Raw genomic sequence first — 17,995 nt, 5'->3', positions numbered from 1 at the left:
TCAAATTCCCACATAGAGGTATAGGGAGTAATCAAGACAAACCTGATAGCAGTACCTCCATACTTATGATGTTCATAGTTTATTTTATCATACCCGCTGGGCTTTGCAGGCTGAACATCTGAAAGCATTGATGTAAGCCGGCGTACTTATCAATGTTTTTGTTTCATGCTTTTGATATTTTGAAACACATTTTATGTGACGTCAACGAAATGCTAACTGGCCAACTTAAAACAAATGTAAAATATATCGTTCTGACAACAAGTTTTGCTGTATCCATTATTGCTTTCGTTTGACCATGTGTTTGTTCAAATCCATTTATAATGTCACGGATTATTTATGTTGTCTTGTTCTTTTGGGTGTTTTACAGCACATGAACACATGAGTGATTATACTATGTGAAGGCTATTTGCATAAAATACCTTGATTTGGGACACACACCCGCCCTGGTCTGAGAACCAGCGCCCTCCACGTCCCACGTCCGACAAGTTTATTTCTGAACCTCTGTCAATGTTGATGCGTTCAGGATGAATATGTTGAATTCACTTCATCAAAAAATTCAGTCGCAAAATTGCAATCTTTGGGTTTGAGCACAAAGGAAAACGCACACAAATAAGGTTCCAACGAATTTATGATCGAATTTTTAACCTAGCCTCCATTGCGTGCTGTCGTCTCGTACAAAATTAAGAAAATGAAGTGTTTCAATAAACAACTACAAAATCACTGATGTATGCATGATTATCGAAGAGAGAGAGAGATCTTGAGTTGGCTTTTTTCTGCAAATTGGTCTACATGTTTCTGGAGTTGCTGCTTCACCACAGAAGACAGTTTTCAAAGTAATAAATATAGAGTCATCGATAAGAAATAGATAAATTGGTTTTAGTGATTATAAAGCTAATTGAAAAACAAATGTTGCACAGTACATCTAAAACTATTTAATTTAATTTCTAGGATTAATTATTTTAAATTAAAATTATGTTTTACTGTGACATAATATGTTCTTCTTCACGGTATATTTGTGATACACTTTCAGAAAACTATAACATTGGCGGTGACAGAAAGAAAGAAAGAAAGAAAGAACAATCTTTAAAAAAAGGTGTTGGATGGAATTAAAAGCTTTATTCGGACGGATGCTTATTCTGTTTTTGTCAGTCCATATTTTTTGTGATTTGAACATTTTCCCTTGATATGTATCATTCTTGCAGTATATTGTATTTAGCATTTAGGAAATAAAATCCAAGTCATTTTTAGGTATTTTTATACCACAAAACTACATATTTATTAAGAAACGAAACCCTGTTTTCCAAATAACTTGCCAGTATATCTATACTACTCTTTCTATGTATTCCCTTATTAAGTTGCTACGCGACTAAATCACAAGTAATACAGTATACGCCATCAAGTAGAGACTACGTGCGTTTTTTGAGACTCACCCAACTGTCCTCCTTTGCTCAAAAATATATATTTGAAATAAAACTGCGCGATGCGTTAACCTTCTTTCTCTCTCTCTCTCTCTCTCTCTCTCTCTCTCTCTCTCTCTCTCTCTCTCTCGTGATTTGGTGTAGTATTTCTCACCCCGTGCGGTATATTACGGCGGCAAAGCGTCAACGCGAGAAGTCAAATCGGCCGTAAAATGAAATATATATATAAGAGATAATTTTTATCAAAAAAAAACAACTCAGATAAAGGAAACAAAACTCCAGGGTAGAAACTGGTAGAATGGGCTACTTCCGTCTGGTGAATTCTGTATGAAAGTGTTTGTGACCGCAATGGTGAAAATAAAGGTTAATTCGCCGGATTGATTTAATGACATGGTCGTCCGAGAGTTATGTGTTGGTATGTCACTGTCTTTTGAATGTATATATGTAGGTTTTCAGTCTCCTTGCGATTCTGATGCGATAAAAGACGCGTGAGAAAAGTCGAATCGAGCGGAGGGTTGTGGTCACGTTTGCACTCCTTGTGTTCGTTTATATTACCGATAAGGTGATTTCATGCTGTCAGAGATTTCGCCGTACTTTATTGATAAAACGTCAGATTCCTGTGATATACATTTACCACTAGGGTCGATATCGGGACTATGTTGATCTGCTTTTATACCACTACTATCGTTCGATTTATGTTCTGTTTGTACAACCGGCATGCTTATCGCATTCCTGGTTGATGCACTCAGCATAACAACAGTATTGAGAGACAGATCCTCTCTCTCTCTCTCTCTCTCTGAGCCTTTCTCGTCTACTCGTCCTTTCTAAGAGAATTTTGATTATTTTGTTTTCGAAAATCATCAGCTTTGCTGTCAACAACGGTGGATGAAGGGATCGGAACTGATTCACTGGGATACTCCCTTAGCTTTTTGGCATATTGGCATATAACACGTCCAATGAAACTGTACAGTAAGGGCATGGCAATTAACTGATTGTTAAAGTTAGACCGAACACAAGATTATTGAGAAACGGAAACATGTTCTCAGATATCGCGTCATTTATGGAGCATTCAGTGGCTCTCGTGTTAAACTCCTGTACAATAGATGACTTCTTTCCATACGAAAATATGCCTGGCAAGACAGCCAAACCGATCAAAATAGACCCACACAAAGAGCACGTGCAACGTTTAATGATACATGTCAAGCAAAAGACTTGCGCACTTTTCTATACCTGTCAACCGCTATGGCAAGAAGAATGAACAAAGACGGCATGGTCACAAGTGTATTGGAAAATCTAGGGACGCCGAGAAATCAATGGAAGGTATGCATAACATGATGCTCTGTGAATTGGAGAGTCTCAGATTTGTATTGTAGATGTAACACACAAATCCATTTTGGCCAATGTCAGTGATTGAAATAAGGAGATACACGAGAAAGGGAACTAGTAAATATATTTCTTCATCATTTATATCATCCAGAGATGGGACACTCTTTGGAACCACCTGTGTTGAATAATTTGGGATATTCATGGTGAAGATTGTTTCCGAAAGACTACACTACCAGCATGAGAGGACCTGAAATAATTAAAAAAAAAAAAAAACAATAAACAACATGCGATTTCTCGTTTTATTTTAAGTATGGGTCAATATACACCGACGCTAACAGTATTTATATGTGAAGAACTCAAACTCTGGTTCAATAGTCAAATTATAATAGTGTGTCAGTTTCTTCATAATTTGTAATAATAATAATAGAAGAAGAATCATAAGAATAATAATAATATTGTAATTCCATGGTACACAGAAAATTTAATTAAGAAGTGAAGATTCAAGTGTAAAGTTTTGTTCCTAGACTTGGCCAAATTAATTCAGTCTCAGCATTATTACTCCAAGTTATTGATTACAGATCTATTTAATGAGCTAGCAATTAAAGTCTCAGTTCAAAAAAAAAATGACCAACAAAATTCTGTATGCGAAAGATGCGTGTACATTTTTGCTCCTCTCAATCTTCTGCGCCTGTGATTTGATAAAATAAATAATTGTCTAACTAAATTATATCCATCTATCTATCTATATATCGACCCCGCGGCTATAGTGGTCCTGTTCGTAATTGTTACGAGAGCCCAGCTTTGTTGGGTGTCAAAAATCACATGTGGACGTTGAAAGCTTTGTTCAAGAACAAAGGACGCTTATTGGCGTCGTAAATCTCAACACGTTGACAGACGGCCGGAGCATTGTCTGCTAAGTTGAACAGAACAGGGCAGAATCGAAATCCAATCGGAATTACGAGAGAGAGTGTGTGGTCACCATTTCAACCCGAATTTAACTGAGTACTTTAGACTAGAAACTCCAGTCATTGTGAAACATCATGCTGTGAAACTGTAGCAATAATTCCGGGAAGCCACTCGTGAATTGGCTGGAAAACTTAGGAAATTCCAAGGAAAGACAAAGCTTCGTAAAGGTCGCTGAGTTATTTGCCCGATTGTTTCAATTGAGAAGATCGGGGAGAGCAGACACACTTTGGGTGCGCTCTAAACCAAAGAAGATTAACCGCCTGAGCTGTATTCTATGCACTGCACACATACTCTCTGAAGGCACTTTTTAGATAATTTTTGTTTTGTTTTCTCAAAATTTTTTCTTCTTTCATTTTTGTTCAATTTTCTGTGTTCTTTTTTTCAAATTTGTTTGACCTTTAGTGTGTCAAACCCTTTTCATGTATTGTGTTACTTGCCTTGAGCAGCTTGCACAAACTTTTTGACACATATTACCGCCTTATCGTTTTAAATTTTTGCTTTTTTTTCTTATAATGTTTTCAGTAGTGGCGTGAGACCAACAATTTCGTTAGTTGCAATTACGTGTTACAATTATTTGAAAATTCTATTTTCTTTAGGTTGAACAAAGTTACCTAACCTACCGTATTTGAATTTTTTGTTTGCTTTACCATTGTTTTTTGCATGTAAGGCAATAAGTGTACTAAACTAACTAGAAACAGTGTGAAACAAACCATATCTAATCAGTAGACAGCGTGAGATATACTCGGTACGTTCACCTAGACAGTAGGACTGGCTTACGTGACGAAACCTAGTGGAACTAAGCTAAATACCTTTTTTAGGACACAAATTGAGAGGACCTGGGTAGCTCAAAGACTTGTTTCATACTAACCGAAAGGATGTCTATTATTAGACTTTGGTGAAGGGACCCAATGTCCAAGGCAGTCAGAAATTCTGATGACATTGAAGACAAAAGGTGTAGACATCAATTGTATTGATGGTCTACAAAATGGGGGAGTAAATAAATACATAATTTACCCCAAAGATTATGACACGCCAATACTGAAGGACAATGAACTAGAGGTCAAAGGGGTGAAGGCTATGATTTCAATGGCTCCCCCAAACAAGAGAGGTTGAAGCCAAAGTTATATATTTATTTATCTCAGGCCTTCGTCTAGAAGTAAACACAAGCGAAGTAATAAACAAGATAGAGAACAGACTAAACACAAAAGTGAGGTCATCAAAAATGGCCACTGTCTGGGGATTTCAGAACGTAAAGACGCGGGTTAGGATCATTGCAATTCTAAGAGAAGACGCCAAAAGAATCCCAGCCTATTTATGTCTTAGGTTTTCTCCTTAAGACTTGGTACAGAGGCTGTGAGATGGATAGGTTATGCCCTAGATGTCAACAGACTGGACATGCGGCAAAAGACTGTACTAATCAGCCTGCGGCAACAACATATGCTCCAAAGGCGGGGAAAAAATAACAAACTTGAATGTAGAAGAAAATGAAGAACTACGAACACATATAGGGAATCTCATAACAGCCATACGAAAAGAAATACCTCAAACAACCCAAACACCCCAATCACCTCAAACAGTTAGCAATGGCACAAAAAATACAGAGACAAACATACAGAAAACACAGGAAAGTAATGTACAAGTACAAGAAAACGAAATGACGGAAGATGCGTCATTACAAAATATGGGATGGGAGAAATTCCTCGCTCTAAATAAGACGGGGAGGGCGAAACATTCTCAAAATGAAAATCAACGAAATCTACTAGAACAAAATCCTTACTATCTCCTTCAACACGAGACAGGAGAAGATGGAAGCAATTCAGGATATATAGAAATAACTTCAGTGGATGAGGGGAAAATATACCTAATGGGTCTGAAACCCCTTACTTCCACACCAATTAATCTGAAACCCCTCACCAGAACACCAATACCAAAATTGAGGATCAGAAAGAGGAAAAAGGTAGAATCCACCTCTAGTCCTTCCCATGGCGAAGAAGACTCAGTTTTGGGATAGGACCAAACCTTCACTATTCAAAATACACCAGAGAAAAAAGAAACACTGATTGTTAAAAAGAAAATGAAGAAAATCGAACAAACTGGAATGGACAAAACAAAGAACGTGGAAACGGGGACGGATAGTAAAATGGAACAGGAACAGGAATCAGATAGTGAAATTGAGAAAATTATGAATTTGAGTCGGGATCTGAACCAGAAACCACAAATGAACTACCAGATAAGTTAACTCAATCAGAGGGCCACTGCCCGCAGACTTAACAGATAATTCTTGAGCATAGCTATAAACAAAACGGGAGAAAAAAAATAAGTATAAAGCGATTCGGCAACCCGCTTGGAAGGAAGAAAAAATGGAGGGTACGAACTTCCGTATATCTTCCGTAAATACAAATGGGATAAATGATGATAACGTTAAGAACTTAATAAAACTTACTGAATACGATATAATATTTTTACAAGAAACTCATAATAAACTAACTAAAGAAATGCAAAGTACGATAGAAAGGGAACTAAATGCGATAGTTATTACTAATGACTTTGTACAAGATAATGTTGGGGGGGGGGTAGCAGTAATAATTAAAAATGAAAGGAACTGGACATGGGAAAGAAAGGACGAAGGGATATATTTTGGAGGAAGGATGATACATATATCGATTGAGAAAACTGATCTAATAAATATTTACGTTCCTGTAAAAAGGAACAAAAGAAGAGATTTTATACAAAACTTAGATAAATATTTAAACAACTTTTCTATGGATAATTTAATTATAGGAGGTGACTTAAACTGGGTGGGGGAAAGTATAGATAGAACGGGGGAGTTAACTCCAAAAAGTAAAAATTAAAAAGGAGATGGAAAATTTAATATCTAAGAATAAACTAGTAGATTTGTATAGAAGACTAAATCTTTTAAGAACGGAATACACATACGAATATAGAGACAAAGCAAGCAGATTAGATAAATATTTCGTCACAAATTACGAAAAAATACCAATACAAAAAAGCGGAAATATTAAAATTTAAAATATCGGACCACAATATAATATTAGAAGTATTAATTAAAAATAGGAGGAAAGGGATATGGAAGATTAACAATAAAATACCAGAAGAAAGAGAATATATAGAAATGACAAAGAGGGATATAACAAATTTCAGATTCAAACATGTAAACATAATTGAAGAATGGGAAAAATTCAAATATGACATTAAAGAAAACGCAACTGCCTATTCAAGAAGAAGGAAAGTATTAATCAATATGGAAAAACCGATAATTAAATCACAAGGTTAAAAGAAATAGAAGAAGAGGAAAATAAAGGAAGGAGCATTAGAGCAGCAAAATTCACACAATTATATTTTAAAAAAGCTGAAGGATTATACAAAAGGGAAAAAATAAAGGGGGGGGGGGAAGAAACTGGAAAAGATAAAAGATAACAATAAAGAACTAACAGTGAAGAATGACATTATGGAGTGTGTCCTCAGTATTACAAAGACCTATACACACACGCAACAAATTGATAGCAATACCATAGATAGTTACCTAGAGGAAGTACAGTGCGAGATGATACCAACAGAACATAGGGATATATGTGGCGATCTCATCTCGACAGAAGAAATTAATACAACAATTAAACAATTAGCTAAAGGAAAAGCGCCAGGTGGAGATGGACTCACCACGGAATTCTAGCAAAGATTGCACGGCGAGTTATCGCCGATCTTAGAAATACTATACAGCAATATTTTCTTTTTAAAAAACGATACAATGACAAAAACTATGAGGGAGGATATTATAACTAGTATGTACAAAGGGAAGGAAGACAAAGAAGATCTTAAAAATTGGAGGCCCATCTCCCTACTAAATCTGGATTACAAAATTTTAAGTAGGATCTTAGCGAATCGAGTAAAAAAGGGAATAGGGAAAATCTTAAATGTAAATGAAACTTGTGGTGGAAAGGGTAGAGATATTCAAAACAACATTCTAAATATAAGAGCAGTAATTGATTACATAAATGAAACAGGTCAGAAAGGTTCTATGGCACTTTTCGACCAAGAAAAAGCTTTCGACAGATTAGAACACAACTATACACAAAAAGTTTTTTTTTTAAGTTTGTGTTGGAAAAAAATCAAAGGTGGACCGAAATCCTGTTCAAAAAGATGGCTCTATCACAAAAGAATTTGAAGTATAAAGATCTGTAAGGCAAGGCTGCCCACTTTCTATGCTATTATATGTAATAGCGATTGAAATCTTAAGCCATTGGATAAGAAACAAGAAAGAAATTGAAGGGATAAAAGTCCCCATCTTACGGTATGAGTTCAAAATGCTCCAGCATGCAGATGATTGCACCAACTTTATAAGAGATACCAGATCCTACCAATACCTAGTACAAGAATTTGAAAAATTAGGCAAAGCATCTGGATCTAAGATAAACCATGATAAAACAGAAATATTAAAAATTGGCAACTGGTGGGGTAACCACCGCGACTACCACAACACCTAGTGAAAAAGAGGGTAAAAGCACTAGGAGTGTACTTTGGGAAAAATGATGGTGAAGAAAACTATGAGAGTATGCTGTGGAATATAAAGGAAAATATAAACATCTGGGCACAAATACCATTATGCATAATGGAGCGGGTCCAAGTGGCCAAAACTAACTTCTACTCAAATATGAACTACATCATGAAATCAGTAGATATAGAAAATAAAGTATTGAATAAAATAGGTAATGAAATAATAAACTTTATGTGGGGCTTTAAAACACATTATATAACAAAGGAAACTTTTATAGATCAAACAGGAGAGGGGGGGTAGCACTACCAAGCCCACTACTACTAAAATGCGCAAATATACTGAACAGATTCAAAACGATAAATGTAGAACCAAAGACTCCATGGGAAGCCATATATATATATATATATATATATATATATATATATATATATATATATATATATATATACTGGTTTGGTTTTAGCCTTAAAAAAAAGCAGACCAGATATATACAAAAACAATCAATTAATGAAAAACTGGAGGAGCCCAGAAAATTTTGGTATATTAAAGATCTCATAATTAAATTCAGAGAAAAAAAGGATCTGTGGAATAAAAAGAAAGAGGAAACATATAACTGGATAAGTGAGGAAATCACTAAAAACATTAGATGTAAAATAGAACAAGAAAACTGGGGGGTTAATTGGCCAAGAGTGTGGGGCCACTGGTCCCAAATCAAATCACTAAAATTACAAAGCCTAATTTTTAAATACCTTCACAATGCATGTCTAACTAGGGATGTTGCTTTAAGCAGACATATGATAAAATCAATACCAAATTGCCCTTTGTGCAAAAGAGCTTATTTTACTAAAACCATGTAATCACACAATGCGAAAAAAGGAAAGACCAAAGATGTGTGATGCGTGATGTGATTTTGATTTTTAACGTAGCTTTAACAATGTTTCAGTCATATCGCTACGAGGTCTGGAGTGTGACAGTTTATAGTGATGTCTAGCACTGGGGCATCATGCTGCAGACATGTAGCATGATGTCCCACCCAGTCAAATTATTCTGACACCAGGCCGACCAGTCCTAACACTAACCTTTTAATGCTGAACGCCAAGCGAGGCAGCTGTTAGTACCATTTTTGTAAGTCTCTGATATGACTCGGCCGGGGATCAAACCCACGACCTCCCGCATCCGAGGCGGACGCTGAAAGACCAAAGAATACAATTAATTATAGAGATCTGCAAACGAGAATGGTACCGAAGGAATAACATACTCTTCCTAGATGGAGATTTTGACAAAATCACAATTTGAAAGGTCATTGAATACATAATTGAGATCGTGCTGGCATGCGGGCAAATAATACAAATAAACAATTAGGCTTAATAAATCTATGTATAACTTTTATGGAGGGGGGGTGAGACACCATGAGGGGGGATGGGAGGGAGAGCTTTGGTTTGCTACCCATTATGGTTGTGCTACTGCCAGTGTACGGGCCAGAGCCTCAACCTCATCCCTCAACTCAGACATGTGTTCTCACTCTCTTTAAGCATCCAAATTTTGAAATTAAGAGCCAATTTAAACCCCGTCGGTAACATCTCAAATTTTAAAATTACTGAAATAAAGAAAAGGAATGGGAGGGGGAGGGGAAGAAAGCTGTAGTTTGCTACACATTATGGGTGTGCCACCGCCAGTGTGCGGGTTGGAGCCCTCGCCCTTAACCCGGACCTAAATTAAAATGTACTTAAGTTTTATTAGGGTTAAGAAAAAGAAACCAATGGATGGGACAGGGAATCTATGTGGGGGAAAGTACGAGGCAATGACGTGATGGGGCTATGTCATATGGCGCTACACGAAGTGAACAGGCCTATGAAATAGTCTGGGAAAAACACCCCACGTAGAAAACTAGCAGACCATACAGAAAAACAAGGGAATAGGCTAGTTGGCAACTAATAATCTTCTGTACCTTTCCTATCTAAGTATACAGCTCCCTTACTGTATAGTTCTTTTCCCTCCTATATAAATTTCGTTAAACCCTTTTGGATCTTTTGGTTAATAGGTTAAATAATAAAGAGGCGGCCAAACTCGAGTCGGGAGAAATACAATTAAATAAAGAAAATGTGGACCCCCACTCGCGCACAGCCGGCCTCATTCTAGAATTTAACTAATGCGAGTAACGACACATACCAACACGCATATAAAACAATAGTTTTAATTTTTTAATGACAAACCTGTAATACACCGTTCACTCGCCGGAATTCAAAAATATTAATTAAAATTTTAAATATCTAAATTTTGTCAAAATTATCAAATGGATCTGTGATATCCAAATAAAAATATATATTAAGACAACTGGGATGGATTGAAAAAGTCGTGCTGTCCCTACACGAAAACTATTTAGCACACACACAATACAGCATATATACACATAGCACACACGGGACGTAGGATACCTCTAGCCAAGGTCAACTAAGAACTCAGGGGAGGGATTTCGAGTAAGGTGATACAAACCGAACTCGGATGAACAATCCTACAGATAACACTAGGACATATCAAATACCCCATCAAACATTTATTTTAGAAAAATGTTTGATCAAAATTATTTTTATAAAAAAATAAACAAACAACATACCTGGTGGAAATAACAACACATAAAACACCTTTTCCTCTTTTTGGGTGGATAAATGGGGGAGGGCATCTGTTTGGTGCCCCCCCCCCCCAAAAAAAAAAAAAGATTGTTGCAGAATATTATGGCATTGTAATTGTAATTATGTACAGTATGTATACTTCATTACTACAATCGTTAGTATGTAGAATTACCTTTGTATTGTTTAATTTACTTGCGTATTTTAGACATGAGCTATGATTATGTAAGGAATTATGTAGATTGCTAGCTCGTAATTAGAATTAATATTGTAATTCGCTATTTAGTTAATTCGTGGTAAACTAGCGCATTTACTCATGTGATATTCTAGATTTTGCAACTGTTCTATTGAATTGTAACTTTGGAAAATGGTTGCAGTGTGTAAAATTAGTTAGTATGGATATTTGAATATTTGTGTACACTTGTGGGAGTGTAATGTACCGATATGCGTCTGACTGCTATGCTATTGTTCAGCATAATGAGATTAAGAATATATATATATATATATATATATATATATATATATATATATATATATATATATATATATATATATATATATATATATATATATATATACACACGTGTGTGACGCAATGTATTGATGTCTGTATGATAAGTAGTTGATACCGCGCTTTTATTACGACGTTGCTTATAATACAAGAGAGTATGGGTATTTCGATGTGCACGAATGCGTGACCGGAAAATGTAATAACCTTTATCTGATGATTAATTGTTGGTTTAGTGTGAGACGAGGTGGCTAAGGAAATAAGCTAACGTCCTTGTGTTTTCACAGGAAGCTTTTAAGAACAGACTTCCGGTGTGATTTAGTCCCGAGTCTCTAGGAGAGAGACGTAATAGAGACTAGTGGAGAAGTCGATTGTTAATCGAAGGCTAGTCGGAGAGCAGAGTCAAGGAGGAGAAATTGGAGAAGGAGCAGTGAAGGAGAAGTAGTTAGGAAGAAAGTCGGAAGGAGAGGAGGAATTGGCAGGATAGGAGAGATACAGATGAGTAGAAAACAAGGACAGGTGGAAAAGCGATCTCACACTATAAATCACAGGATGCAATAGGCTATCATTTGGTCGAGAGGAAGAAGAGTGATTGGGAAATTATTATCATTTGAATATTGAATTGTATTAAATTGTTATTCCTTTGAATTTCACATTTGTGTTCTCGATAATTTAACTGTCGGCATTGCTGGCTGGGGGCTCTTAGCTTTACCTCTCTCTATCACTAATTTCACTTCTTACAAAATCGAGCCTCGTTGGTACTTCCATAGTAATTTAAATAATATATTGGGAGCACCCCACCCCAACCCTACCAAATACCACATATTACCTAACATGTGTTCTATTAGTCTGAGGTCCGACTGAGGTGTACATGACGGATAAGAAAACCACACCCAGATTCATTTTTTATCCGTTTGCATTCGAGCAAACTAATTATTTTTGTACTTATTAAGGATAAATACATCTTTCATCTGATAATAAAAGCAAAATAGACAGTAGAGAAGGGACCATTTTCTTTTTACAAGGAAACTTGTCAGAGCTACAAAACGCTTAGAATAAAACACAATTTCGTGTATAAAGCTCTATATCCATCTTTGCGGTGGCATGGTATCGGTTGATATGAACATATTACACGATTCATTGTATTCTTTATTTCACTAATTGTATTAAGTCTAGATGTTAGTATTGATTATACATGTTCCGTTAAAATAAAATACTTCAAACGTGTTTTCCGATCCACCAGTGTGAATCCTATTGGCCTGACCATTCTGTTCCAACGTTCTTACATTGATTTAGATAGATTGAACGAAAAAGACTCCGGCTGATAGGGCAATTCAATGCAGTATTTGTGTGATATACAAAATATGTGGGATCATATGTGATATACAAAGTATGTGGGATCAAATGAGATATACAAAATATGTGGGATCATATGTGATATACGGATCATATGTGATATACAAAAATCTGTGGGATCATATGTGATATACAAAATATGTGGGATCATATGTGACTTCTCCTTCTGAATGAAATTTATAAATGAATAAATACTTTCTACTTCTGAGAGAAAAAGTTTTAACACGTGCATCGAATTTCATAACTTTCATTTGAAGAACTTTTGTTATTTATCACATGACGAGAGCTAATCATTGTATTTAATAAAACTGCAGTATTTTGTGGGGAAATACTTCAGACCTGCTTTTGCTCACGTTGTGACGTCATTTGTGACCTCTTAAGGTCCTGTCACATTATTAAATATAGAAATAAAAATTATTTAACAAACCCAGCAATATGAATAAACTATTTAGAAAATGATATGTACTGCTGTCGATCTTTTCTTTAAAGAAAGAGGTCATTCTGGAGTTAGTGTTGATGTTGGGATCAATAACTTTAATTTCTTATACTTTTGTTCCACCGCTTCAGTTAAAAACAAGACAAATCGTTTACTGTATTGAGGACACGTACAATATACACTTGGCGTTTTCCTCAATTAATCTCATATTAAAATTCAAAATGTTCTAAGTTGTCCCAAAATAGTCATGTTTTGCTGACAATGGTCTAATACGAATGATGTTTGACGACATGTATATCGAAGTGTGTTTAGCAAATATTAGTTTTTGTTAAAGTTCAAGATTTCGCTCTATAAAATGACCTGACATTATTTAATTTAACCGTGTCGAATAAATAACAAATTACCCGGGCAAAAATTACTCTTTATTGTATAATATATCTATAACATTGCACTTTATTACGGACAGGATGTAAAATGGCATTTATCTACACTATGACATTTAACGAAATTTAACGCCTGTGTCCTTAATGGGTTTGTGGCATTTTTGGCAACGTGCATTATATAAGTTACATGAAATTTCCTGAAAATGTTAGGCAAACTGAAAATATTGAGAGGGAAATACAGAAAGATACCAGCAGGAGAATAATAATAATGGATGCAGTTGCATAGAAAGTTCAGTTAATTTGAAACTACAATATTTCAATTGTTGTATTTATTTTCTTACTGCTGCTGATGTTATAAAATGGCTTTAATAATGGTATTCGGGAGCGATGGAAACATTAACAAAATATTCACATATAACAAATGAATAGCGAACCATTTGCTGTGTTCTGTGATGTTCATTATCATTATTAATCTTGGGTGGGTGGGTGAATGAGATGATTTTGTGAGATCACATTACGTTTAGTTGGTGTTATACAACTCTCATTTCGCTCTTACCAGCATGACAATGTTCACACGGTATTGGTACAAACTTTATCCCAAAGGGGAGATGTAGGATGTAGTTCAGCGGAGAGAGAAAGAAAGAGAGAGTTATTATTTCTTTGTTCGTCAGGAACAGGAAAATCAACCAAATATATTTTGAAAAGAGAAGTAACAGTGCAATATCTTGGTAATACATGAAATTAAAATAGAAAAACACGTTGAAAATATCAAATTGCAATGCACTATCCGCCTCCTCCATTGTAAGCAACTATAGAGAGGTTTTCAACATGATATGATAAAACTGAATTCGCACGAAAGACATTAAACATTGCCCAGAGAGTGATATATGAAGCAGAGAGAGAGAGAGAGAGAGAGAGAGAGAGAGAGAGATTATTCTAAAATGATGAATTGTTATTTAAGGGCAAAAACTGTCCTCTGCAGTCTTTCATTTGTAATAAAATTACTAAGCTCCGCCATTATGTTACTAATACAGGATATATTCATACCAATATCGTATCCATCTCATGGCAAATTCTACGTGAGGATTCTATTGAATTTTGTTTGTATATATGAAAACAATAGAATATATTGATAGTCTACTATATCCTCCTGGTAGATAGCGTACTTTGTTTTCCTCTTATAATACAAGAATCTGGAATGACTGTGTGGATAGATGAGAATTAATTATTGAGTCGCCATGCGAGTGTGTGTGCTACGCACGAGTGTCAATAACACCGACTCCATAGCATCATCTTTTGGTGATGTGTGCTTAGTCGTGATGGAATATGGACTGGTGCGTGCAGGCAAGGCGATGGGTGCCGTTTATCCGCGGACCTTCGGTCGAATCTCCTAGTACGATTTAAAAATTATCTAACCTGTATCAGAGTATTATTTGTATTAAATATTAGTTCTGCACCAAGCATTCTCCTGTAGAATCCAAGGATAGCAATTTCTGTTCTGTTTGTATATATTTGTAATTCTCTCTCTCTCTCTCTCTCTCTCTCTCTCTCTCTCTCTCTCAGTTTATGAATATAAATAACATCATAGAACAGATAGATCAATTCTTAATCCGTAATCTGCGAATTTCAAAATTGTGTTCATGTTATCAAGAAATCTTCTGTAGGATCTAGCGAGGACACTTTCGCTCTGTTTGATATATACGGTAAATTATACAGTTTGGTACTGTTGACAGGTGGATTGATAAATGCTCATAGTGAATGACGTGCCATTCACGCAAGGAATGCGGTGGTATACAACGGCCGAGAGACTTTATAAAGGCAATTCCAAGCCACACAATTTTTCAAGAAGTATATAAGAAAAATAATTCGCTTTTACAGTCACTCATTCAAACGAAAATAAAAACATTATTGCCCATTTCCATGGAGATGGCTTGAAGAATCGCAGTGGATCGGTAATTAGAGTGGCGCCGCATGAGATAATTTACTGTGAAACGACATCTACCTAAACCTTGCTGCTATGTGTCCTACGTGTAACGTATGACGGTGCTCCAAATGTTATGTTGACGTACACCAGCATATTTGATTTCGTCGTAGAATTCAATTGAATTAAACGAAACATTTTTGAACAAGATACACGATCTTGTCTGAAATATATAATACTATCATACAGGTTAGAGAATGTTTAATTCGTACTCAACGGAGATTCTAGTCCGAGTTTCCTCTGACCTTTGCCCCACCCACCCCATTTTTGTATATTTGGACATTTATGTAGGGGTGTAGGGTCAGAGCGCATTTCCTATCGAAAAGTTGGAATTCGCCGACGGCATGGGGTAGCCGCTTTCTAGCCGACCCAGCACACTTGAACGACCCTTCATGGAGATATACCTGCATGAAATCGATAGGAATATGATTTATTTTCTCAGAAATCGTGAGCATATCATTCGTCATGTCTTTAATCCGCTGACAGATTAGACGAAAGTACGTCGTTGCCGAAATTTGACCTGGATCTGGCCATTGCATTCCGAGTCACATGACTATACAAATCTCGGAACCTATATGTCGCTGACATCAGAGGTCATATAGTCACGTGATATCGACAATAAACAAATGTCCCAAGTTGTTGTACATAGAATTTGAACATATTATATAGAAGTCACTTAATGTTTATAAATAAAGATAATGCACACTTAATCCTCAACATACTTATTCTGAGAACAACGAACAGAGACCTGCCGGTATCGCAGCAGGGTGGAGAAAGAAGTACCCAGCACGTGTCAGCGATGTTGTTTTTGTTTGTTTTTTTGGTGTCACGTGACATCGACATTGACACGTGCTCTTCGTAGTGAATCTGGTTTTCTTTAAATTTCTGCAACATTTACAGATTTTCGTCGTTGTTTTTTTTTTCTGTAAAAATTACATGACTTTTATTTATATGTTCGATTTGTTTTCCTACAGCAACACTAGAAATGGTCTGTTGTTAATATCACGTGACTGTGTGACCTCTGGTGTCATTGAGATGTCGGTTGGGAGAGTTGTATAGTCACGTGACTAGGAATACAAATGGCCAGATCCAGGTCAAATTTTAGCAATGATGTACTCTACGAATGCTATGATCACAATTTCTGAGAACATAAATCATATTCCTATCGATTTCATGCAGGTGTATCTCGATGAAAGGTCGTTCAAGTTTGCTGGGCCTGTTAGTAAGCGGCTACCCCATGCTGACACCAAATGGTGTCGGCGAATTCCAATTTTTCCATAGGGAATGCGCTTTGACCCTACACCCCAACTTAAATGTTCAAATATCAAAAATGGGATGGCAAGGGTCAAAGGAAACTCGGACTACAGAGATTCGAACCCATGTCCGCAGGTAAACGGCATCCGTCGCCTTGCCTGCACACACCAGTCCATATATTTTATTGATTACACCAATCCATATTTTATCATGACTAAGCACAGATCGCCAAACAAATCTGTTAAAGAGTCGGTGCTTGTACGTAGCAGACTAACTCGCATGACGACCTAGTAATCAATTCTCATCTATCTTACACCGTCATTCCGGAGCCCTATAAAAAAGAGCTTGGTATATAAGAACAATTATAGAGAATTACAAATATACACCAAACAGAACGGAAAGTGCTAACCCTGGATTCTACGTGCGAATGTTTAATAATTTGTAATTGTCCATAATTGAGATTTTAAACATTTATTTCTTTCATAAGAATCCCGAATGACTATGCAGATAGATGAGAATTAATTACTGTGTCTCCATGCCAGTGTGTCTGCTACGAACGAATGCATATAACACAGAGTCTGTAGGATCATTTTTCGGTGAAGAGTGTATTGTCGTGATGGAATATGGACTGGTGTGTGCATGCAAGATGATGGGCGCAGTTTACTCGTGGACCTGGGTTCGAATCTCCGTAGAGTATTACAATTTATCTAAGCTGTATAATGGCATTATTTGTATTAAATATTAATTCTGCCTGACATTCTTTCCCGCAATATATATATATATATATATATATATATATATATATATATATATATATATATATATATATATATATATATATATATATATACATACATACCGGTATGTATTTCGCAGTTAATTTTCGGCATTTCAAATGTCATTAGTCGATAAAAGAACTCATTGATTTTATAATATTTTTAGGTATTTCGATACAACGAATATGGATGTATGGATGACTAAACTTTGAAAGTAAAATATGTATAAAAAAATGTATATTTATTGTATAGCTTTTCAAGACATTTTACTGACTATTAATAGATGTCTAAAGATTTTGGAAAAGTCATTGTATTATAAATAAAAGTTGTAGTTATAGTAAAAACATACAATGTTAGAGCAGTCGTTAAAATTGTCAGCATCTTACGTTTAATACGTTACATAGCTATTAAAAGTGTGAAAGAAATTTAATATTAAACTATAAAGTCCAAA

This window comes from Sinohyriopsis cumingii, chromosome 14, assembly GCF_028554795.1.
Source record: "Sinohyriopsis cumingii isolate HCF-2022 chromosome 14, ASM2855479v2, whole genome shotgun sequence".
In the NCBI taxonomy this organism is placed as follows: domain Eukaryota; kingdom Metazoa; phylum Mollusca; class Bivalvia; order Unionida; family Unionidae; genus Sinohyriopsis; species Sinohyriopsis cumingii.
This window is presented reverse-complemented; position numbering follows the sequence as displayed.